A 25,486-nucleotide genomic window follows, 5' to 3' on the forward strand; every position below is an offset into this window, starting at 1 on the left:
AATCTACCAATTATTTGACCTTATTAGTTCTAATCGAGTTTATTAATCCTAAGGTAACAAGGACCTAATCAAGAGTTTAACCATTCATGAATACAAACTCCCACTCAAACCAAGAATTATATGCTTTACTAATTTTTTAAACATAAAAATGTCTTTTCAAGTCTAATCGGAAAACCATATACACTACTACAAAAAAGGCATAAGGAAGCATTGATAAGGAACCGATTAAGTTATTACAACGGTTTCTTAGATAAAGGAATCATATTTAAATGATATCTGGTTTCTTAGGTAAATAAATAAGTAACCAAACATGAATTTTGTCAGGTTTCTTAGCTCTAAGATACTACTTATGCCTAACACACGGTTTCCTATCTTTTATTAGTAAAAAAAAGGTAAAATTTATTAATTTTCAATATATTGTTCTTATCTTTTTACTGTATTACTTTTCATATATTGTTCCTACTCGATCGTATCTTTTATAAACCTATCGTCAGTTGTTCATTACATTTCAGTTTATAAACCTTCGCTCAAGGTTATCAAAATCGCGATTTAAATCGTTAAATCGCACGATTTTACGATTCTACTTGACCCAAAAGATCTATATCGCACCTAGAATCGAAATGAAAATAATCGCAATTAAAATCACACTAAATCGGTAAAATCGGGTAAAATCGTCAAAATCGTACGATTTTGAGCGATTTTACCGATTTAGTTTTTTTACTTAGTTTTTGCTTATAATTGGGCCAGGCCCTTAACCTAACATCCATTGTTACCCTAGCAACCCATTTTTCACTCTCCACACACTCAAGAGACTTTCTCTCATTCCTCAAAGATAACGCTTTCCTATATGTTTCTCATTAGATTTGATTTTAATCTGCATAACATTTTTTGTTCAAAAAAAAAAAACTCGATCATTTGCTGAATCCTTGATGTTTGCTACTCTGTGCAAGCCTATAATATCGGTAAGTTTTTTTTTTCTTCATATTTTATCGGAGTAATTGATTAACTTACTTTCAATTTGATGATTTCAACTTTATTTTGGAAGAATTGATATCACCGACAATTAATCGCAACTTGAATTTAACTTGTTGACATACATCTTGATCAAATTAACTTGCTGCCATTTGCAATTGCCTTTAGTTTTTTTAATTAGTTTGTTTAATTGGCTATTACAGCAGGTATACTTAATTACGGAATAGTTTGTTTGGGGAGGATTGTGACTTACTTCTTTAATTGGAAGCTCTCTTATGTAGTTAATTACTTAATTTGTCTAATTCCTTGACTTTTGATTTTTAGAAATATGTCAAGCTCTACTTCAAGCTCTAAGAAAAAGAGGACGACAAATACTGCAAGTGCTTGATCAGATAAACAACTGATCATCGCTTCATTTCTCGTGAAATGAACAACTGATCGCTTCATTTCTCATTGTTCATATTGTTAGTTTATCAGATTATTCACACACCATTGACCGAAAGTCCCAAAACTGATTTATCTTCCCCATCAAAATTTTCAAGCAACAACATTATTCTAGTTATTTTTTGATTTATATGCATACATTACTTCTGATTTTCTCCTTTCTCCCTCTTATGTGTTCTAGTTTAGATCTGGAATTTTGAAATTTGCGGAATTTCTATCTATCACCATAAGATCTCTCCTTTATCTCTTACCTCAATTGTTGTTTGGTAAGTCTCTCTCCTACTCTATTCATCAATACTAGCAAAATTAGGTTTTTTGAATGATCAAAATGTTAGTTTCAATTTAATTAATGAAATTTGCTGGGAAATTTTTGAGGAATTTGTAAATTTTCGATTTCTTCGATGTTAATTCGAACAACATGAGATAGTTCTGTAAAAAGTTTGATTTTGTTGAAAAACTTGTTTTTTGCAGTTATTTACGGGTAGTGTATAACCAACAAGTTCCAGATCTAGCCACCGGCGGAAGTGCCGGTAGCAGTACCTCAAAAACCAGACGTAACACGAGCACCGCTGCTTCCGCGTAGACGAGGTCGTACAAGAAGTCGTTGATACAAAGGTGCAACTGCTTTCCTGATGGCCCGTTGGGATTAAGATCTGCAATTTGAAATCGCGTGCTATGCTCATTAAGATCTGCAATTCGACAATTTTAGCATTGCAATTGATGATTGCAGGTCACAACTCAAAGGAAATAATATGTTTTGTTTGTGATTATGTTGAAATATCATCTTATTGTTGCTTCTTTGTTTTTCCATCCTTCAAATTAATTTCATTTTGAACTACTGGAATACTTGTATTGATTATTGTCAGATGAATGAATTTACTTTTCCATTTTATTGATTGTCTTTTAATTTCATTTGCTTTAGCCGTTATTATTGAGCTCTGTCGTGGATACAACTGTAAAACATTATTGTGCTATTTTTTTTTTAATAATAAAACAAGCAAGGAAACCTGTTATTTATAAAATTAGGTTCCATAGATAGATGCCAAAGAAATTGGACTTGGAAAATATGCGGTTTCCTAGCCTCCTTATATTATTGGTTTAGAACACATCAAAGAAACCGAATATTTTGCAAAAATGGTCTCTTCATAATATCTAAGAGACTGGACCAAAAATATGGTCTCTTAGGCTAAGAGACCTACTACCCGTACAATCTCCGGTCTCCTTGGCTTATTTCGCTCGGTCTCCTAGGCTATTTTTGTAGTAGTGATATTTAATTAAAAAATTAAAGCTCATATGTTTAATATTTTAAATCCCTTTTGATTAATTTTAGTTGATTAAATAAATTAATCGTAATTTATTAAAGGTTTTAATTTTATTAAATAATTAGTAGCCCATGTGCATGCTTGTGCCTTACTCATTGCTATGGTACCGCATGGGCGACGAGCTCCCTTGCTCGTCGTCGCATGCTCGCATCATTGCAACACCCCTTAAGGGGAACACTAGGCTTCCATTGCTTCGTGCGTGCAATTTTGTGAACATACATAAAATCAATATTTTAATATATTTCAAAATTATGACAAATCAATAAATCATATTAATTTCATCATATTTTGGGCGATTAATCGAAAATCATTAATTAAAATAATTTACGACATACTTTAGGGAATAAAATTAGGTTTCAAATATTTTAAAGATTCAAAATTTAACAAATATTAGGTGGTGTTTCGTCATAAGATCCTAATTAAATTACTAATTAATTATGAAAATCAAATCAAATTCCGAATTATTTGAATTTCAACAAATTTATTAATAATTACAAATTAGGTAGCATAATTAACGAATTTAAAAACTTAAAATTATTAATCCTATGCAGTAGGTCTTTTATTAACTCAAGATTATTAATTTTTAATATCATTAAAATTATAATTCTGCATTCGAAAAACTAAAACCTCCGAAAAGTCATAGTTAGGCTTCGAATTTGGGAATTCTGGGTTCGGCCGAAAAATGGTTCTTTTGTCAAAATTTTAAAACGCCGTTTACATGCGGATTTCACTATAAAATCATAAGATTCCGATCATTATTGACAAAAGTGCCGAAAATCCTGCGAACTTATTAATTAATAATTGCATGAATTTGCAATTAATTATACCAAATTAATTCTCCCATTTAATTCTTTGCAAATTTATAAGATAAATCCATATTAATTTAAATGATTATGCAATTAATTAGAGGCTCGTGATACTACTGTTAGGTTATGAACAATCTAATGTCATGCAGAAAAACAATAAATGCCAGAATCCAAATTAAATGCCAGAATCCAAATTAAATGCAAATAATCATGCCAGACACACTTTGTGATGCGTGTCTTCCCTAGCTGCTCCCTAACCTTACAATAACAAGTTAGAACGCCAAACGTCGTCCCACCGTAGAAAGTCCACAGTACATTCGGATCCGCCTTAGATCGTACCAACTAGGATATAATATAAGGTTTATGATTTCGGGATCTCACTTTTAGGTGATAGACAAAGTGTATTGAATTTTGATTCAATTGATGTGTTTATTCATGACCATAGGCCATGTAGTTATAGGAAATAGGAAAATACCTAGGAGCCAAAACCTAGAACGTTTTACGAAAGTTTTAGGAATATACCAAAAACCAAAACCCCTACAACCCCTAGGGCTGGCTGGCTACCTTGCTTGATTGCATAGCAAGCAAGCCGACCAGCGATGCTTGCTTTGCACGAAGCCCATGCGCGCTGGCCAAGCAACATGCAAAGCAGCGCTGGCCCGTATGCAAAGCACAACTACGCTGGCCCATGCGCACTGGCCAACAACGCTGGCCTTTGTGGCTTTCCGTGTGCGAGGGCCTTGGCCCATAAGCGATGGGCCCGTGCTTCGTGCAATGGTCTGTCGCTCATATCGTGCTTCCTATTCGTTTTTCCGGTTCCGGAATTTATTTCTGATTCGAACAAAATTTACGTTTTCGATAATATTGCCGATTCCGACAACATTTCCGATTTTGACAGTATTTCCGATTCCGATAATATTTCCGTTTCCGGTAATATTTTAGATTCCGGAAATATTTCTATTTCCGTTACGAACCATATTTTTATTTTCGGCAATATCTTCGACTTCGATAATATTTATATATTTCTGTAATGAACCATATTTCCGTTTCCGGTAATATCTTCGTTTCCGGCAAATATTCTTTCTTTGCCTTCTGACAGTTTGTTTAGCTCCCACTGAAACCAACATCCGTCATTTCCGAATATCCATAATAAGAGTATTTATTTAATACAATATTCAACTAAATACATGATCCGTTCACGTACTATTTGTGTGACCCTACGGGTTCAGCCAAGAGTAAGTTGTGGCATTAATTATATTAATTCCACTAGATCTGAAGCAGCCTCTAGCTAGGCATTCAGTTCACTTGATCTCACTGAATAATTAACTTGCTTAATTAATACTGAACCACATTTATTATACTTAGCATTAAATGCATTAAACGCAAACTTGGACCAAGGGCATTATTTCCTTTATTCAGTGATCAAACAAAACATCCACTTTTCAAATGTATTCCTAATCAAGCAACGAACGTTCTAAGACTGACTAACTTATTCCCCAAACCCATATTTCCATTTATAGTTACTTTTATTTATAGTAGCTTATGCTAAAAATACTAAACCATCCAAGATAGATTTACGGGCAGAATTGCACTCCAACTCAACCCCCAAAAAAGATTGAAAAAGGAGAATATTAGTTGTATTCCAATTAAACTCCTAAAAAGGATAGAAAAGCAATAAACAGAATTTGAGTTGCATTCCCATTAAACTCCTGAATAAGATTGAAAAGCAGAGTTTTAGTTGGGAATAACTCGAAATAAGGATGAAAAGCGTAAAAAAGAGTTCTAATCCGGAAATTAAACCGGATTAAGCAGAATAAAACGCGTGGAAAATAAAAGTGCACAAGAAAATTCTTGCGCACAGGGCCCAACGCAACAAAAAATTCGCGCCAAAATCCACGGGCAAGAAATATCTCGCGTCCTTATTTCAGTCTGACTCAAATATAGATTCTGAAGAAAATCTGACGCATAGGACTGTGCGTGAGAAATTTCTCACGCCCAAGTTTCGTGCGCGAGAATTTTCTCGCGCGTAGAAAGGTTTTAGCAGTTCTAAAACTACGAACATCTCTATCTTTCACGACACTCTTTTCCTATAAATAGAAACTCCAACCAGCCAAGTAAGGGGCAAAAAATCAGATTCTCATACTATACATAAGTTAAGCATAAGTCTAAGCTTTCCGTAAGTCCCTATAATCGTTTCGTATATTCCATAGTTCCGCCGTATTAACTCTTGTTAAGAGAACTCTGCCCGTATAAGCACTTAAACTAAGCACGGATCCTTCCTAAAGCACTTAGGAAAGTACGTTTCATAAAAAGAAAACGAGTAAAGGCAAGTGGTTATGTAGACGCCTACATTTGTCCCTAGGACCGAAGCGGTATGTTCGATGAAGAAACTATCGACTAAGCTTTCCTAAGCATGCGACGAACAAACTGTGACTGACTGACAATCCCAAAAACCATACTTCCATTTATAGTAACTGCTATTTATAGTAACTGCAATTCTTAACCGCTGCCCAGAATAGTAACCATATAAGATAAGTTTTCAAGTGATTGCATTGCATTATAATTAATCCTTGAAGAAAAGATAAAAGTTGCATTCCACCCAATATCCTTAGAAGAGATAAAACCGTGAGTGAGATATAAGATTCAGATAAAATCGGATAAAACTAGAAAAGTGGAAGTAAAACACCAGCGCTAGATAATTATATCGCAAGGCACACATGCGCCACAAATATTCTAACGCACCAAAGCCAGCACCAGAATATTATGGCGCTACAGTTTGGTTCTCACCCTATCACGAAAAAGATAAATTTTTAAACAACTGTCAATGACTCAGTGCAAATCAGATCTGGCGCTTCTTTTGCCAGCGCTAGAATATAATAGCGCTCCTGATCAGAGCGCTAGAATATTCCGGCGCTGCTAGTTGCGTTTAAGTGAACTTCTATCTCTTCCAACATCTATCTTATATCGGCCTGTTACACTATAAGTAGACCCTCTGAAATTCGGAAAACGACATAATACCCACATAATACCCTAAGCTTGATTATTGACTGAAGCTTCTCTCTGTCCCATATTTGTGAACGGCTGCCGTATTAACACACTGTTAAGCAGACTCTGCCCGTACGACCACTTAATCCAGTCCAATTACTGCCAATGTTCTGACCAAATCCCTAGCCTAAACACACGAAACTCTGCAAGAATCTCACCCCGTATTCAGTTAGTTACCAGGAAGTTCGAAAGCTAAAAGGAAAACTAGAAAAGTCAAGTGGTTAGTGTACTCCACGTATTAGTAAACGTCCCCTGAACTCTCAATCACTACTCCACTGGATGTACGTCGAGAAATCTCCATAACAGGGATCACAAGGGAACCTATGGCCGTTGTGAATCAAATATGTTTGCACTCCATGCATATCACGATAACCGGGTTTTGTCAGTTTTCTTCAATGTAGTTGTAAAACTGAATGACGACTCCTAAAGACTAGTAAAAAGAGGCTAACACCCACAGTTAGTTCCTATTTACCTAATATCATTGCCACATCCAGAGGGGAAAGTCGTTCGGGCCATTTTCTTAATGCTCGTCTTGTATTTTTCGACCCCCTCACTATGGCGACTCCACTGGGGACAATACTGAAATAATATATGCAAGTAGTGCATCGATGAAGAAGCCGTATAACAGAAATCGAACGCTACACCACAATTATTTCCTTATTAAGTTGGGATGACCTGAATATTCAATGTGACGAATGATCGCGACAAAACCGCATACATAATCTTGGCTTTGGCATGTTTCATCTCGGAAGTTGGGAATAAGGACACCTATTAGGCCGGGGGGTCCACGCACTTCGGATGTTTTCCACTCGGCACATTCGCAATGTAGCACATCCACCCAAATCAAACCGTTTATCTCCTAGGTCCATTCACGATATATGCCATTCATTCACGTACCGGATAGGCCTTGATGAAATTCGTCATGAACCTGACTACTCTAACAAGGCCCGGCTGGGGAGTTGGCGATAGATTTGGTACACTTTTGGCACCCAACCTATCATACCTTAGAGACTAGTATAAAACTAAATACGCATCTGTAACTGAATCCATGCTTGTTGTTAGTTTCGTGTAGAAATCTTATGTGCTATGTGAAACCAATCAACCAGACATCTAGTTTAAGGTCAATAACGCTGTCAAAATCCAAAAAAGCTTCAAAACATCAAAATAAACAATTAAAGCTACGAATCAAAAATGGGAATTGCAAAATTTCGCAGCCAGGGTATCAGCGCTATAAAATAGCAATGCTACCCTAGGCGGCGTTACAATTTTCCAATGGGCGCTGTTAAAGCGCCAGAATATTGTAGCGCCTTCTGCGAGGAAACGAATAAGAAAATATGGCCAGCGCCAGAAAATAACCGACGCTGACCAAGAAAGCGCTGAAAATTTCAAGCGATGCGCTGCAGCGCACTATTATATTGCAACGCATACTCTTCTTATTCCTCGCATTTAAGTTAGTAATTTAGAATCCTGAAGTTAAAGTCGAACATTCGTGCAACTAATTCAAAAGACTAAAGTACGCATCTGCTTTAAGCACTATGTAAGTCTGGCTAAAAGTGCCCCTCCTGAAACGCATATTCAAAATTTTGTCAAATGTATCTTCTTAGAATTGAGCCTAATCTGGTCGAAAAATAACTTCAATCCGGATTAGTATTACCAATCAGACTAAAGGCCAGTACGCACGAATTACATTCTTTCGTGCCAGAATGCTGAATGTTTGAGTGCACGTACGCTCAAACAAAGGGCTTAGATTAGTAAGATTCAAGCTACGGAGAAATTCGACCACTAGAGGCCAAATGCACGAAAAAACCACAAAGGGACTTGCAAGCGCAAGATATAAACAACGCACCACAAGCCTACGCCAGAAATTTAAAATGCTGCTACAACTTCTACATGCTATCGACTTAAAGTAGAAAACGATTCGTAAAGTAAATTATTGGTTCACCAATAACACTTAAGACTAGCATAACACCACTCAACCTAAAATTTCTACGTTCACCCAAGCTAAATTTTTAAAAACCGCTTTTACAAAACAAAATCGAGTTATCCTGAGTCTATATTGAAATTCTGCCAAAAAATTAGAAAAATACGTCATCCTAAAATAGTTGTCTGGCGCCGAGCTAAAGGTCAAAGATTAACGCGTCTCGAGTCTCGAACCCAATTGCTAGTCCGATTAATATTAACTCTTGTCTCCCTCCGTCATTCTCCTTTTTTAGGGTCTCCAATCTTTCAACCTCAGTTCTCTTCTGCACCAACTGGGAACATGTCTTTCGAAGATCTAGCCGCACAGGTCAAACTAAAGGTTACTGCTATGGAATAGCTTCGCATGGAAAATCAACAGTTATTGGCTACTCAGTCCCAAAACGAGCAGGATAATGAAAGGAAAATTAAGTACATGGTCCTTCACTAGACCATGGAAGCAAAATTTTCTTGGTCGATCCTAAACCTCTTTCTGGAAAATTACCAGAAAATTTCAATTCATCCGATCTTCCCAAGTTTAAGGTGACTGGTAACCCGATCGAGGAACCACCTGTTAAGCTTAATGGGAGCGATGAACCTGAAAGGCGTGGACAAGTCTATGTATCTACCAACCTTCCCTCTATCCTTAGAATCAACTTCACTTCAGTGGTTCTTTGGGCTAGACCCCAAAACCTTCCCCACTTTGGAGGACTTTACTAATATTTTCGTCCGGGAATACTCGTCTAACATCAACTTTCAAGTGATCATGCGCGAGCTAGAAGTACTTTCGCAGAAAAAGAACGAGGGTTTCACAACTTACTTCACCAGATGGAGAGAGCAGGCTGCTCAGATAATACAGAGGCCTCCTGAACCTGAGCTAGTCCAAAAGTTTATTGATAACTTGGACCCTACTTACAAAAAGCACGTTCGGTACCTCGATCTAGACTCTTTAAAAAGGGTCTACAACGTGGGCATTAAAATTGAAGATGATCTCTTCAAGAATACCTAAAATAATGCGGCAAGACCACAATACACGCCTAGAAACAATGCCTACAAGAAAGGAGAACCTTGCCAAGCGCAAAAAGTCCACGCTCTTGAAGGGAACCACCCAAGGGCTAACCGCTGGGTTAGGGACCAAAAATTCATCCCACTGGGGTCTACATTAGAGGCGGCCTACGATCGGGTCTACACTCAAGGCAAGATGGCTCCATTAGGACCAACACCAGAGCCTGCAGTCAATGGAAAATACTGGGACGACTCTGCTTACTGCAAATACCATAGAGGCAAGGGCCATGATGTTGAAAATTGCTGGTACCTCAAGAATACAATACAAGACATGCTAGAGGATAACATTTTCCCTTTACCCAATATTCACAAGCCAAGCAACGACAAGAGACCTTTGGAAACTTGCTGCATAACACTTGATTACCTTGAGTGCACAACCTTTGATCCCTTGACCCACATAACACCTCAAGGAGAACCGTTGGCCCAATCACTAACAATCAACAATTGTGGCGACATCTGCGGCATTTGGGACACCGACGATGTCTATTTGTTTCTAGCTAAGGCCACAGGCAAGAGCTACTTCACTATAAATTGGTATGCAGTACCATTCACCTACCCTTCTCTGGCAGAAACCAAGGTTTATAACTTAACTCGATCCGGAAGAATATACTAGCCGGATATCAACCCGCCACCTGTAGGATATATCCTGGTTCAGAAAACCCCAAAACCATTCGGCCTAATACAATAGCCGAAGTCATCAAGATCCCTTTCTAAAACAACTGAAGAAAAATAAGGCAGAAATAACCATCTGGGATCTAATGTGCACCTCAAAAGTGCACTGTGACAAGGTGATCAGGTCCCTCGACCACGTTTCAGTCCCCATGGACATCACATCGGATTCCCTAGTAAATCAAGTTAATGGGGACTTAGAGGATCGGGAAATAGTCTTTAACGAAAAAGACTTAACCAAATAAGGAAGTTCCCACAACAAGACCCTTTACTTAATAATCGGATACAAAGGTCAGAACATCCCTCTCGGATTGGTAGACAATGGTTCGGGAAAACGTGTCCTAGGCTTGAAAGAAGCCGATTTTCAGCCATCTAACTAAGGAATAAGGTCCTACGATAATTCCAAACGAACAGTGCATTGCAAAGTCAAACTTACCATCCAAACCGGACCCGTAGCAAGAACTACGGAATTTCAAGTAGTGGACATCAAGCCCACGTTTAACCTCCTACTGGGGCGTCCATGGCTCCATGATTTAGGAGGTGTAGCATAAATTATGCACCAAATGGTTAAGTTAAACAATAACGTAGTGATAATAGCTATCCATTCCCCATTACTTGACGCCAGTTGTTCCATGACTAAAGTCACGGGCAAAGGAGAAGACTTATATGGTTTCCAAATGGAAGAAACCGTCCAAGCCATTGAGGCATACGATTCGACGTTCTTGGATCCTCGAGCATTGCAAATCATACCAAAAATGATGCTATCCCAGGGATACTTTCTAGGGATGCCACTAAGCATAAGGGAAAAATACATGACTTATCTCCCATTACCTACATTCTCCCCACTCTTTGGTTTGGGTTATCAACCAAAAGAGGGAGAAATCACCCTACGCAAAAGACAAATGCGCACCCTTGCCGTTTACCACAACCACACACCCTAGTAGTTAGCCTAATTGGGAACTTCACATGACCATCTAAAACCTCAAACTCACCCCCCAACATTACTTGCAGAACAAAACCTTCAGCACTCCTCTCTTCCAACATCTTAATAGCATATGGTGTCAATTGATCGGGTCCAATGTTAACATCTTTATCAAATCTGGTCCCTATTTTCTTCATGCACCAAGACCTATTTCTAACATAAAATAATAGAACAACCGAAATCAGACACTTATATCCAAAACAAACTCGACTCGGACACTTGAACACAAACCCGACTCGGACACTTAACAAAAACTCGACTCGAACACTTGCACAAAAACCTAAGTAAATAAGTTCCAATTACACAAAATTAGGATAAAAGTGATTACCTTTAAGAAGTGTCATAACAGGAAGATCCCTAAAGGGTTTGGTGCATGCGTTGAATGATTCCACAAAGTTGGTGGTGTTGTGATCACAAGTGACCTAAACATCAAACTTGTGTTTGGACCACTGTTCAGGGACTTTGTCAAGATATGCCACTGCTTCAAGCATGATTTTGAGGATCTTTTCCATGGCTTTGTTGTATACATAGGGATTGTATGCATCGGCAGCAACCTAGAACAAGTCATGGAAGGTTATGCCACTGTATCCAGCTTGTCTGCAGTTCACATACAGATGCTGAGCAGACTGCTCTTGGGAAAACTTCATAAAGAGCAGCTTCAACACCCTGCATAACACAATTTTATTTAAGTGATCAGGGAATTGAACCAAAAAACTGCAAAAAAAAACCCAGAAAAGGGAGGAGTAATTACCCTCATTATATCACTAATAAAGGTCCAGTCATCCCTTTGTGTCACGGTCCGAATATTTTGACACCGGAACCGTGCGGCTTACTCTTGCCTATTGGTGGCAAGGATGCGAGCCTTGTGCGGAAAGAGTGTCTTATGACTCGTAGGGGCACGAGTAAGGGTCAGATTATGAAAATGGCGCTCTTGTCTATTGGCCACAAGATCGAGGGACGAGGGTCAACCGGGGTGCTTGTGTGCACACAGCAGGCACAAGCGGGACCGAGGACGAGAATTTATCTGTTTGTGGGACTTTGGGATGCTTTAGAGAAAGTGATGGCTCAATATCTATAAAGGCCTACAACAAAACACAAGCAATAAAGCGATGGCAACAATTGGTGAAAAGTAGGAATTCATTCATTCATACCCCTCATAGAGGTTTATTTTGAATTAGCTACAAACTACCAGTGAACACTGGATTGACAGTAACATAATAATTCTATCTAGAGCCTAGAAAACTATTAGAAAGATCCTAGAAAGCACTAGATAAGCAAAATACAAGTAATGGAAGGTTGGATTCTAACATCCTCCCCCACTTAAGCTGTCGACGACCTCGTCGACTTACAAGAATTACAATGGATAAAAGAAAAAGCTCCTACTCTAGACTCTATAGTCTTTTCTACGCCGTTGGTTGATGGCGGTGGCTGGAGTCTTCCTTGATCTTCTTGTCTTGTTTCTGGTGGAGTCTTGTTGGATTGGGTTTGGTGCTTCTTGTGAATCCAAATCTTCCTCGATTCTTGTTTCTTTCTTGGAGCAGCTTGGTCCGAACTAGCATTTTGATTCTTGTATCTGTTGCGAGGGTGTGTCTGAGATGTCGCCTTTCTGTGTGGCTCCATCACTTGCTTTGGTGGGTATCTGGTGCGAGGTTGCTTCTAGGATGTCTCCTTCTTCTAGGGCTTCATCACTCGCATTGCCGACAGATGTCGGACTTCTTCTTCTTCTTCTTCCTCTTCTTCTTGAGGTCATTCTCATTGCGCCCATTCTGTAGATGGAACCCATTCTCTGAGGCTGCACATCTTCTTCTTCTTTGAACTCGCTTGTTTCATTGACGGTCACGGCCGACAGTCTCTTTTGGAGGTTGTCAATCTCCCCTTTGTGTTTGTACTCCCACCATTTGTGTTGGCCTCGACATAGCAAGCAATTCAGCCTACTAATGTTTCCCGAGGGTGTGCCGACTTTGGATTCTCTTGTTGATTGAGATGGCGACGACCATGATTTTTGAGAGTCGCCTTCCCCACCACTTCTTGGCTTGAATCCCCTGACTGAGATGGACGGCACCTTCGAGCCACTTGTTGCGCTCTTTGTTGAGTTTAGAGTCGGGCCCTCCAAACTTATAGGCGTCCCCCTTGGTTCTTCTTCTAAGCGATGGCCCCTCCCAGCAGAGTAGTCCATTAGTCGCTCTGCAGCAGTCATGGCGGCCGAAAGGGTGTCAACTTTCGCCCTCAATACCTCACGCTGCGCCCATTCTTACAGCCCATGAACAAAGTTGAACAACCGATCTTTTTCATTCATGTCTCGGATGTCCAACATGCAAGCCGAGTATTCTTTCACATAGTCGCGTATGGAACCCTTGTGGCGAATCTCCTACATCTTCATTCTGCAACAAACTCGGTGTTCTCGGGGTAGAACTGATCTTTAAGTTCCTTCTTGAACTCTTCCCAAGTATCTATCTTGACCTTCCCATCTTCTATATCGACGTGCTTTGTGCGCCACCAAAGCTTCGCATCATCAGATAAATGCATGGTCGTAGTATCAACCTTTAGACCGTCGCTGAGCTGACAAATTCCGAAGTCCTGCTCCATGTCGAAGAGGAATTTATCAACTTCCTTTGAGTCTCTAGCACCATTGTAGTCCCGAGGGTTTGGAGGTTTGATTTTCATTGCACCACCTCCGCCTGAGTCAGTCCTTGCAGCGCGCATCAGGGTCGTGCACTTATCTTGCGCATCTTCAGCTTGCTTCTGAACAAAATTGAGTTCTTCCTGAAGTGCTTCTTTCTCTTGCATGAGCTCATCGAGCGCACTCTCGAGTCTTTCTATCTCTTTGGCTTAGCCAATCACAACTTCCTCGAGTCGGGTCCAGCTCTCTGACTTTCCTTCTAGCCAGGCTAGTCTTTCTTCGATTGATTCCATCTCTTGCTTCCTGGGGTCTTTCGGGGCCTAGGTCGAGCCTTGGCTCTGATACCGACTTTCACGGTCCGAATGTTTTGACACCGGAACCGTGCGGCGCACCCTTGCCTATTGGAGGCAAGGATGCGAGCCTTGTGCGGAAGGAGTGTCTTGTGACTCGTAGGGACACGAGTAAGCGTTTGATTGTGAAAAGGGCGCTCTTGTCTATTGGTGACGAGAGCGAGGGACGAGGGTCAACCGGGGCGCTTGTGTGCACACAGCAGGCACAAGCGGGACCAGCGACGAGAATTTATCTGTTTGTGGGACTTTGGGATGCTTTAGAGCAAGTGATGGCTCAATATCTATAAAGGCCTACAACAAAACACAAGCAATAAAGCGATGGAAACAATTGGTGAGAAGTAGGAATTCATTCATTCATACCCCTCATAGAGGTTTATTTTGAATTAGCTACAAACTATCAGTGAACACTTGATTGACAGTAACATAATAACTCTATCTAGAGCCTAGAAAACTATTAGAAAGATCATACAAAGCACTAGATAAGCAAAATGCAAGTAAAGGAAGGTTGGATTCTAACACTTTGGCATCCATGTTGAACAAATAAAGCCCTCAAACTTCTTAAGAAATATGACCATGTGTCCATCCTCTCCGTACTCACAATGCTATACGCAAATGGGAGAATCTCATTATTTCCATTAATAGCTATTGCAGTGAGAAGAATCACCCTATAGTATCCACTCAAATGTGCACCATCTATGCCTATGATAGGCCTACAACCTCTTAAGAAACCCCTAACTTGTGTAGCGAAGGAGAAAAAACAAGCCTTGATACGAGGTGTCACATTACCAGAATCAGCAGTCCAAATGACCAAGGCATATCTCCCGGGATTGGTAAACTTGATCATTTTTGCATAGGATGGTAAAAGGGAATATGATTCATCAAACCCACCATAAATTTGCTGTCTCCCGAAGCTTCTGACCTTGTACATCAACTGTTTCTTCACCTGTATCCTATAAGCTCTTCAATGCCTTTATCTGAAGTGTCTTAATCGGGAACTCTAAATTCGCTTCAATATCAGGTAATGCTCGCTGACTAGGGTTTTAATAGCCCAACTGACCCCATCCAGCGTCTGTAGACACCTACTTTTGTCCCCATTCCCGAAAGGGAAGGTTCGATGAGGAGAACGTAAATCTCCGCTTGGCAACGCATCTCCTATAAAATAACGAATCTCAAATCACCCTTTCATTTTAGCCCAACTGCTATTTATAGAAACCTGCTAAAAATGGTAACTGCCGTAAGAAGTAGTTGTTAAAAGTGGCAAGACATAAAAGATAGAAATCTGTCAGAATTAGGTGTTGCACTCCAACATAAAGTCCTAAAAGATATAGAATTGGCAAAGGAATTCTATTCCTGTTATAATTCGAAAATAAGAGTTACGTATTAATTAAATTCCTAACGAACCCAGAGTTCGTAATGGGCCCAGACGCATTCCGTCATAAGTTGATACGCACTAAGAAACTCGGATAAGTCTCAAAAGCTCCGTGATTAAGAGTCCAAATATGACAGAAGGCTCGGCTCAGACCCTATTTTCAACGCCTGGGTCTGGGCGCTGAAAATACCTGGGACGTGTTGTCTCCGAATTCTCTTTGGGTTCGGATTCTAAAGTTCTATCCTTCCACCAACTCTTTCCCTATAAATACAGCCTCATAATCGACGAAAAAAGGACACAATTCATAATCTGAGTATTGACTCCAACCCTAAGCCTAAGCCTCACGCTGCGAAATTGATCCCTCGTTCTGTCGCAATCGACCCGAAAGTCGAACAGAACCTATCCTGTCCCTTGTAGCTGATGAGTTAAGCCTAAGTACTGGAACACTGCTCAGAAACCCGAGATTCGTTAGATAAAAGGAAAAATAGCAAAGCCAAGTGGTTAGTTTTCTGAGAACCGTGACGCACCTCTCAAGGGTGCGTCGTAATGTGTCCCTTCGCATGATTTAATCGCTTTCATCACCCTTTATAAAATTGTTAAACTATTAATCTGATTGATCTATCACGCCTAATAAAGATAATATCTTGGACAAACGAACTATCATGCTAGGTACCTTAAATCAATCTAAACAAGATAATCACGATCGGTTTAGTATTATGTGTTGCATATTGCTAAAATCAATTCAGAATAGTTTAATAGTTAACGCATGTCCCTTCAATTATTTATGCTGAGCTAGTAAGGATAACCTGCCTCTGGAGTTATCGATCAGCACTCCTCTCGGTAGTTACAGTCCCCCGAACTCTCAATCTCTGCCATGCGCGTGTACGTTGAGCGATCCCCACACCAGAGATCACAAGGGAACCTATGGCCGTCGTGGTCGAACATAATTGCACTCCCTTTATGTCACGATAACCGGGTTTTGTCAGTTTTTCTCATTGTCGTTAAAAACTGAATGGCGACTCCTATATTACTAGTCGATTGGGTGTAAACTCACAGGAAATCTAACTACACTTGATCTGACGACGTCATGCCCACGAGGGACGAGGTCATGCATTAGCCTCGTGCTTTTTCGACCCCCTCACAGTGGCGACTCCACTGGGGAAGTTAATGAAATACTCGTGCTCGTAGGTAATCAAAATAGCCGAAGGGTGAAACGATCCTGCTCCTCGTTTATTTCCTTATCAAGTTGGGACGCCTGAAAATCAGCATATTAATGTGAACGGACAGAACCGCCACTAGTGGAAAAAACCCTTGTTGAGGGGGGCATTTCGGGCTTGTTGAGGCGAACATGGCCCGCTTTAACAGAGGGGGCTTCAACAGGTCAGAGATCTGTAGCCCGCCTCAAAAAGATATTTGTTGAGGCGGGCATTTGAAAGCCCCCCTCAACAGACAAGTCTCTTGAGGCGAACAACTAATTGCCCCCCTCAACAGACAAGCCTGTTGAGGCGAACATTAAATTGCCCCCCTCAACAGGCAAGCCTGTTAAGGCGAACATTAAATTGCCCCCCTCAACAGACAAGCCTGTTGAGGCAAACATTGTGTTGCCCGCCCCAACTAGCAGTCTTAAATCTTAATCAACATCACATAAGCTGGGCTACCACCACTAATATTCTGCTTTAATTTTCTTTGTTAGGTAATAGAAGAACCATAATACTCATAAAATAGACAATTGTAAACAATAAATATTCACATTAATATTGAAATAATATTGTTTAATGTAATTTTACAATATAAATTCACACAAAAATAATCTTTGAATCTACAATTCTATTTTTACAAAAGGGAGGGACAACACTTAAGCGGCAACATTTTGTTCCTTGACGCTCTTCCTCTCTTACTACTCGTGAAAAAAAGGGTCATCCTCTCTTCCTGGATTGTCCACATCTTCTTTCGCCTGCAAGGAAAAATGAATGACTACAATACCCACAACTTTCCCAGGACATTGACAATTAATAAACATTTTAGATTGAGACTCCAACATGAAGAAAGTAAATCATGCACCGAATCAACATATGAAGATTTTAAACTTGTCACTTTATGATACACCTTAACGTGTATCGAAGGTCAAACCACGTCACGTGACAAGTTGGCCTCAATGGGACACAGCACATAAGACATACTTACAAGTCTTTTCTATGAAATCTATTAAAAACGGTTGGTTTACATTTACGTGGCCATATTACAGTAACAAGGTACAGTTCTCAGCCATCAAATAGAAGAAGATCGAAAAATTTCACAAAAACGAAAAGACAACTCACTTGCCGTAGTTGTGCATTGACTTCTGAAAGGAGACCTTCATCTAAAGAGTCTTCTTGCTCTCTTTGATTTAACTCCTGGTGAAACGTACAAAGCAAGTTAAGCAACTCAATATCTTCATACTAATCTCTTGAAAAATGCAAATAGTGGAATAAAAAACATAAAACCTCAAGAAACAAGAATAGCTAGATGAACCAGTCAAAAACATACTATAGATAATGCATAGAGTAAAATAAAGAATAAACCCCAAACTCCCAGAGAAGTTCTATGCATTATGTACATTTGATTGCAGATATTATGTAAATAAGTTCCTAAATTTGAACAATTGAAAAATAAATTTTAGTCTTTTACGCAGCTGTCAACCACACAATTCTATAAGAATACATCTGTTATATATAAGAATATTGTGATTTAACAGCCACACAATTCTATAAGAAATGAAGTAGCCTCAAGCAACTGGTTGGTCAAGTACTTGCAACGAAGAACATAGATAAGAAAAAGAGTACAGTGACAGTTGAGCCATTCCTGTGTATCAATTTAGTTACATATGCAGGACTATATATCAGCTGAATTAGTTTATTACGGGAAAAAGAGAGTTTTGAAATGAACTTTTAATTTCTGCTTAAGCTCACGGATAACCTATAGTGCCTACAATTTATACACATTAAGCTAAGAACACAATTACATAAGCAAAAAGAACAAGACCATTCAAGACTAAGATAAAGCTGCAGTTCAGACTTCGGTAATCAAAAGGAAAACCTAAGGTACAGAACTTAACTAAAAGTTTGACAACAGAACAAGTCAAATTCATAAAACAAGAAAATGAAGCTTGTTCAGAGAGCATAAAATTGGGGCGGGCAAAATCTGAGGACAAAATAACCAAAGTAAATTTACGTAATGAGTACATGAAATTCGACTAGATTTGGTCGTTACATGTTAAAAGGGTAAAAAAAAAACAAAAAAAAACGAAGACAAACACTGATCTATATCTGATATACAATCACTCGCTCTCTCATTTTTAGTGCACTGATAAAAACTATCTCGAATGAACGTTATGAGTATATCCTGCATTCTGATTTTACAGCTCAACCAAATACCAAGAACCTAACTTCGAAGGGAAGAAAATCAAGGGGGAAAAAGTTCAAGGCTCAAACCTTATCCGGAAAAAACCCATCTTAACTGAATTTGTATAAGGAGATGAAATCCCTGTTATTACGGTGTGCTGAATTTCCATATATGCCGAGATATATAAACGGGGCAATGTATAACTCACAATCTTATCACTTGTTTGGCTGGACCTTTCTGGATATTTCTAGCAATTATCATCTGTTGTTCAAATGACGTTTTCTATGCAGCAATACCAAAAAGAAGAACACCATAAGATTCATGTTTAATGTTGCATGTTTAAATTCAGCCAAAAAGGATCAACTTAGGAACATCAGAGCAACTGTCACAATATCAAAATATAACCATGTCAATCACAAACAAGTTCTAATACAAGTTCACAATATCAAACCAACATTTGTTCAAGTGTTTTTAAGGTCTAACATCCAACAATTCACGAAACACTAGTGGAAAAAACATATCTTGCCCATTCAAAATCCTACATCAGCAAGGCCACACTATTTCGTGGTTTGGTGTTGAGAACATTATATACTGTAAAATGTTGGAGGCTAGGAGCTCTAATTCCTAGCTGCGGGACTTTAAGAATGTAATCAAAATTGGAAAGACTGTAAATAAAAAAATTTGCATTATCCAAACCCAAAGTCTTTAAACATTAAGAAGTTTTTCCCATGATAAAGTAAGCGAATGTGTGATACATTAGACTTAGGCTCTAGCCTATTAACAAGAGCATAAACATGCATGATACAACACCAACACTTATATGGTGACCGGTCCCCAGAACAGTTTCACCATGACACAATCCAGAGTTAAGATTTCTAAGTTAGAAATGCTAGCAACTAAAGACCAAAACACAGACAAACAGGACCAAACCAGAAGTAGTTACAAATTTTGTTTCACCACATCAATATATCCAGTACACTCTGACTTGAAATGTTCTTGTTGAGATTGAGTGAAGATTCTTAAAATGATTAACTCTAAGTACATCAATCAACTTGGATTTTCTAATCCACCATAAAATGACTAGCATAGAACTCGTAATGTGTTGTTATATTGCCACTAGACATTGTCAAGATCTCCATCTATTGCTAGCTTTTTAACACACACCAGACAAAGCGTAAGGAGAGAACAATCAAAGTACTAATAAGTTTAAAACCAACCCTGACAGCCTCAGAAAACATAATACCAAGTTGGCATTTGAATGATAATTAACAACAAGATTACAATATATAAGCTACGCAACTATATAATTTCTCAATACAGCTGAATAGCAGGATTTATCTTATAGGGTACACTAGTTGCAGGAACATTTATATGATAACGGCAAAAATTTCAATGCAATAATTTAAACACACATCTGTTATACATGACTGACAACTTACAGCCACAAGCAATCATATACGTTTTTTCCAAATATATTGGGGCCCAGTCCCCCGCCCACCCCCCTTAATTAGTTATTTTACTATAGTATTGGTAATTAACTAATTATCACATTGGGGCCAAATTGTTGGGAAAAATGAGGTAAGCCCCACTCCCGTCAGGACAAAATTCCCGATTGGGCGATTACTGCTATTTCTCTATCACTGTTCCTATATGACTCACATCTATAGCGCTTCAACTTCTCATTTGGGATTTAACATCATTCTTCATTGTGGACACATAGAACACGTCTTGATAAGTATTGAACGCGGTAAGGGGCACAGAGGCTGTCATAGTCTACTCACGTGGGTATGTACGTGTGAGGTGTTTGCTGCAGTACATGAGCTAAGGATGGTTCATTTTACCTATGCAAGAAAACAGATGTCACCAAAGTAGTTTTAGCTTCCTTAAGAAGCCTCTTCCACCATATTATCCCTTGTCATGGCATGTTAGTTCACCTTATTTTAGGTCTTTATTACACAGATAGCTAACAGAGACAGCAGATGTTTACAGCTTCTGGGTGCTTGCTTCTGTTAAAGATAGTCAAGGAATGCAAAATAACACGCAAAGAACTGAAGATTACTCTAGAAGCTTAATAGCAAGCGTGAGTTACTGAGTCCCTACTTCTCCTTACAGTCCTAAGCCTGAAAGTAACCCAATTCAATTTCAGATACTAAGATGTCGACTTATTATATTAATATGAATAACGAAGAAATTCAGTATCCAAATTAGAAGCGTAAAAGAGGAAAATTATTGAAATAAACCTTAATTGCGATTATTGCAAATATCGAAACCCCTAACTTAATAAATTTCAAATACAGATCTTCACATTATGCATCGAGGCATCAAAAATTATATTTAACCTAAAAACAACATCACATCATATATCTACACTATATACCGAAATGCGGCATCAAAAGTTCAAATTGAACGAATTCAACACTCATAACATCAATTTTTCGCAATAACAACGTAAAATTAAGAAAAAAGAAAGCAGAAACGATAGATCTAGAGAGAAGAAAAGAGGTTATACCTGAATACCATGTCGAGACAGTAAAGCTACCAGCAAGAATGTTCGACCTGGATATCAGCTTGACCGGTGTGGATTTAAATTCCTTCATTTTCGCTTGAAATTTTTAGATCTAACACGAAGATAAAATGTTGAAAGAGGAGAGAAAAAAAGAACGAAATCGAGGGCGTTTATGAAGACACCTTCTTTGAAATTGTAGAGAATGAGGGAGAGGGAGAGGGAGAGGGAGAGAAGATATACCTCCCATGGAAAGGGGCGGATGGTTTGAGGAGTTTTGAACCGGGAGAGAGGAGAGGAGAGGAGAGGAGAGAGAGAAATGACTCTTTCACGCTAACAGAAGAAATGAGGAGGAGAGAGAATTAAAAGTTGGAGTATATGCGATTATTATCTGTTGAAGCGAACATTTAATGCCCCCTTCAACAATTGCTATTGAAGCGAACAAAAAAAATGTTCGCTTCAACAACCCTTTATGATGTTTGACCCGCGTTGACCGATTGGTTATTGAAGCGTATTTCTCTATGCCCCCTTCAACAAGGGGGCTGCAATAAAGGTTTTTTCTACTAGTGCGCATAACGAATCTCGGCTCCCTTGGCATGTTTCATCTCGGGAGTTGGGACTAAGGATACCCATCGCCTACCGGGGGGTGCATACGCTTCGAATGTTGTCCACTCGGCACTTGTCGCTAGTAGTACACCTGTCCCAAACCCAATCGCTCGCCCACTAAGGTCCCTCTCATCGGTGCATGCCCCCTTGGCTTACATCGTGATTGGCCTCTTGGGACGAAATTCGTCTGTTGAATGCACTACCTCGATCGGGGCATGTGTTGGATCTACAATAGAAGCGGTACCAAGCCAGGTGCAAATATTACCCATAGAAGCCTTTCATAAACTACGTGACATATTATTTCTGCTTCATGTTGTAATGTTAGTTATGTGTAGCGAATTACATGATTATATTGTGATTGTGTGTGACAAATAACGCTAGAAAACCAACGACCCTAAAAAAGTTGCCCAAACACTCATAAAACACCGATTGGCCAAAGAGTTATACCACGATACGTGTTCCGCAACCCCGGGCTATCGCCACAAAAAAAGCGAAGCCTAGGATGGCGTGTGACGGATCCCACAACGCTGCACAACGCGTAAAGGACGTTATTAGGCAAGCACGCGAAGTTAAGTCGCATGTACAAAAAATAATACGCGAACAGAATACGAGTACCAGTCAGGGACGCATTTTCAGCGCCCCTGGCTGGGCGCCAAACATTTTCACGCCCTGCGCTGGGCGCTGAAGTTGCTGCTTGGCCTTTTGGCCAGGCACCGCAGCCTCGGAGCCCGCGCACGAAATATACGTAGCAATAAAAAATTCGTAACAAATTTGCTACGAGGACGTTGAAAAAGCACTCGATTCTAAGAACGACTTATAAAATAAACGACTCTTTATGTCGTCATTAGGCCTCCTATGACGGTGATGTTCGGCACCAAAACCGAGCAAGCTAATTAAAATAACTTTGAATGTCACACGGGCAAGTGTTCCAAAAATCTAAAGAATGACCAAAAGAAAAGCCAAAATATACCAACAAGAGTGAGAATAGAAAACCGATAGGAAGAGTCAAAAGTCTAGACTAAGTAATGCTTAACTTTGGGCCTAAACTTTAGCTTGTCTTATGCATAGGGCTGGTTCTGCCACTTGGCGTCGATCTGAAAATCAAAGGTTAGTACGTCTCGAAGATACATCACCAACACAAAGTTTACCAACTCCAAGCTCCATCCGTCACTCCCCCTTTCAAGGATCTCCGATTCCCCAACCTCGATTCGCACCCTCAAAATGTCCATGAAAGAGCTGCGGGCCCAAATGACCCTACTTATGAATCAACTGAAAATGGAAAACGAATTCTTAGCGGCTGCGCAAGCCAAACATGACCTCGATAACGAGAAAAAGATCGAAAAAATGGTTCTGCAGCAAACTATGGGGAGCAAGTATTTCTCCCTCGATCCTGAACCTTTTCCCGGCAAACTACCGGAAAAGTTTAGTTCATCCGACTTACCGAAGTTCAAAGCCACGTACAATCCCCGTGATCATCTCTTGAGCTTTGTGAATGCCATGAACTTGAAAGGTGTGGATAAGTCCATGTATCTGCCTGCCTTTCCTTTGTCCTTGGAACCTGTGCCACTCAAATGATACTACCACCAGGACCCTAAGCTCTTCCCCACTTGGGAGGACTTTGTCAATGTCTTCATCAAGCAATACTAGTCGAACATGGATTTTCAAGCCACCATGCGCGAGCTGGAAGTCCTCTTCCAAAAGAAAAATGAAGGTTTCACGACCTACTTCGCTAGATGGAGGGACCAAGCGGCCCAATTAATCAATAGGCCTCCTGAAACTGAATTGGTCCAAAAGTTCATTGACAACCTAGACCCAGCTTATAAACATCATCTTAGATACTTAGGCCTTGACACTTTCAAAAGGGTTTACGATGTAGGAATAAAGATCGAGGATGACCTCGCAAAAACAGTACAAAGAAAGCCTGCATACAAAAGTAATACCTACAACAGGGACCACACACCTCAAGCCCAAGAGGTCCACGCCGTAGAAGAAACCCAAACCCGAAGGAGCCCCGGGAGATGGACCTGAGACTGAAAGTTTGCCCCACTCGGGTCAAATCTAGTACAAGCCTTCCAAAGACTAACCAAACAAGGAAAACTAAGGCCCATAGGCCCCACACCCGACCCTCCATTCAAAAATAAATACTAGTTCGAGGGCGCCCGCTGCGAGTTCCATCAAGGAAATGGGCATGATACTGAAAACTGCTGGAATCTAAAAAACACGATCCAGGATATGATAGAAGATGAAATAATACCCCTCCCTAACGTTGGCAAACCCAACAACAATAAGAGCCCACTCGCCTCTTGTCACATCTCTCTCGATCAACCAGAAAATATGAGCTTTGACCCTACGGTGTATATTACGCCCCAAGGTGCACCACTCGCCATGGTCCCCATGGATCAAATCAAGAGAGAAGTGTGCGGTGTGTGGGATGATGATGCTGAAGATATCTACCTGGCCCTAGTATCGGGCCAGGACCTCTTTACTGAAACTTGGCCCGGACACTCTCCCATTGACACCACCCCTCAAGAGCCCGAAGTTGACAATCTCACTCGGTCCGGAAGGGTATACCAACAGGATATTCTCCCACCTCCCGTGGACGGCATCCCAGTCAGACAGACTCCTGAAAACGTGCGGCACACCACCGTCGCAAAAGTCATCGAAAATCCTCTCTTGAAGCAACTAATAAGAACCAAAGCCGAGATTACCATCTGGGATCTCATGTGCACTTCAAAGGAACATTGAAAAAAACTTATTCGCTCACTTGACCTCATCTCAGTCCCTACGGACATCACACCTGACTCGTTGGTTAGCCACGTCACGAGAGATGTTGAGGAAAAAGCAATAGTTTTTACTGACAAAGACTTACCTAAAGAAGGAGGTGCCCACAATAAGGCTCTCTATCTAGTGGTTGGATGCAAAGGACAAAACATCCCCCTAGCACTCGTAGATAACGGTTCGGCGGTAAATGTTTGCCCATTGCGAACCGCCCATTGCTTGGGGCTAGGATATGATGACTTCCAAACCTCCACGCAAGGGGTGCGAGCCTATGATAACTCTCGAAGGCCTGTGTTGGAAAAAATCAACCTCACAATACAAACCGGGCCTGTGGCACGCACCACGGAGTTTCAGATAATTGACATCAAGCCCACTTTCAACCTCCTCTTAGGGCGCCCTTGGCTCCATGACTTAGGAGGTGTGGCTTCTACCTTGCACCAGATGGTTAAACTTAACCATAACGGGGTAATTCTGGAAATACGCGCCCCTCCTCTTGACGTCAGTTGTACTATGGTCGGAACGACCGATGCTGCAGAAGACCTTTACGGTTTTCAGGTGGATGAAGTCATCCAGGTCATTGAGGACTACAACTTAGCATTTCTAGATCCGCGAGCGTCC

The 25,486-nt window shown here is 40.1% G+C and overlaps 1 long non-coding RNA gene across 2 annotated transcripts; it reads left to right on the forward strand.

Moving 5' to 3' along the window:
- Positions 1 to 782: 782 nt before the first annotated feature.
- LOC130469111 (uncharacterized) lies at positions 783 to 2,308 on the forward strand. Of its 2 annotated transcripts, XR_008929484.1 has the most exons (3): positions 783 to 962; positions 1,297 to 1,682; positions 1,888 to 2,308. It is a non-coding gene; the product is annotated as an uncharacterized lncRNA (long non-coding RNA). The 2 variants fall into 2 exon arrangements; XR_008929483.1 differs by lacking the exon at positions 783 to 962 and having other exon boundaries at positions 975 to 1,682.
- Positions 2,309 to 25,486: the final 23,178 nt, after the last annotated feature.

The sequence above is a fragment of the Spinacia oleracea genome, chromosome 3 (genome assembly GCF_020520425.1).
Source record: "Spinacia oleracea cultivar Varoflay chromosome 3, BTI_SOV_V1, whole genome shotgun sequence".
Lineage (NCBI taxonomy): Eukaryota > Viridiplantae > Streptophyta > Magnoliopsida > Caryophyllales > Amaranthaceae > Spinacia > Spinacia oleracea.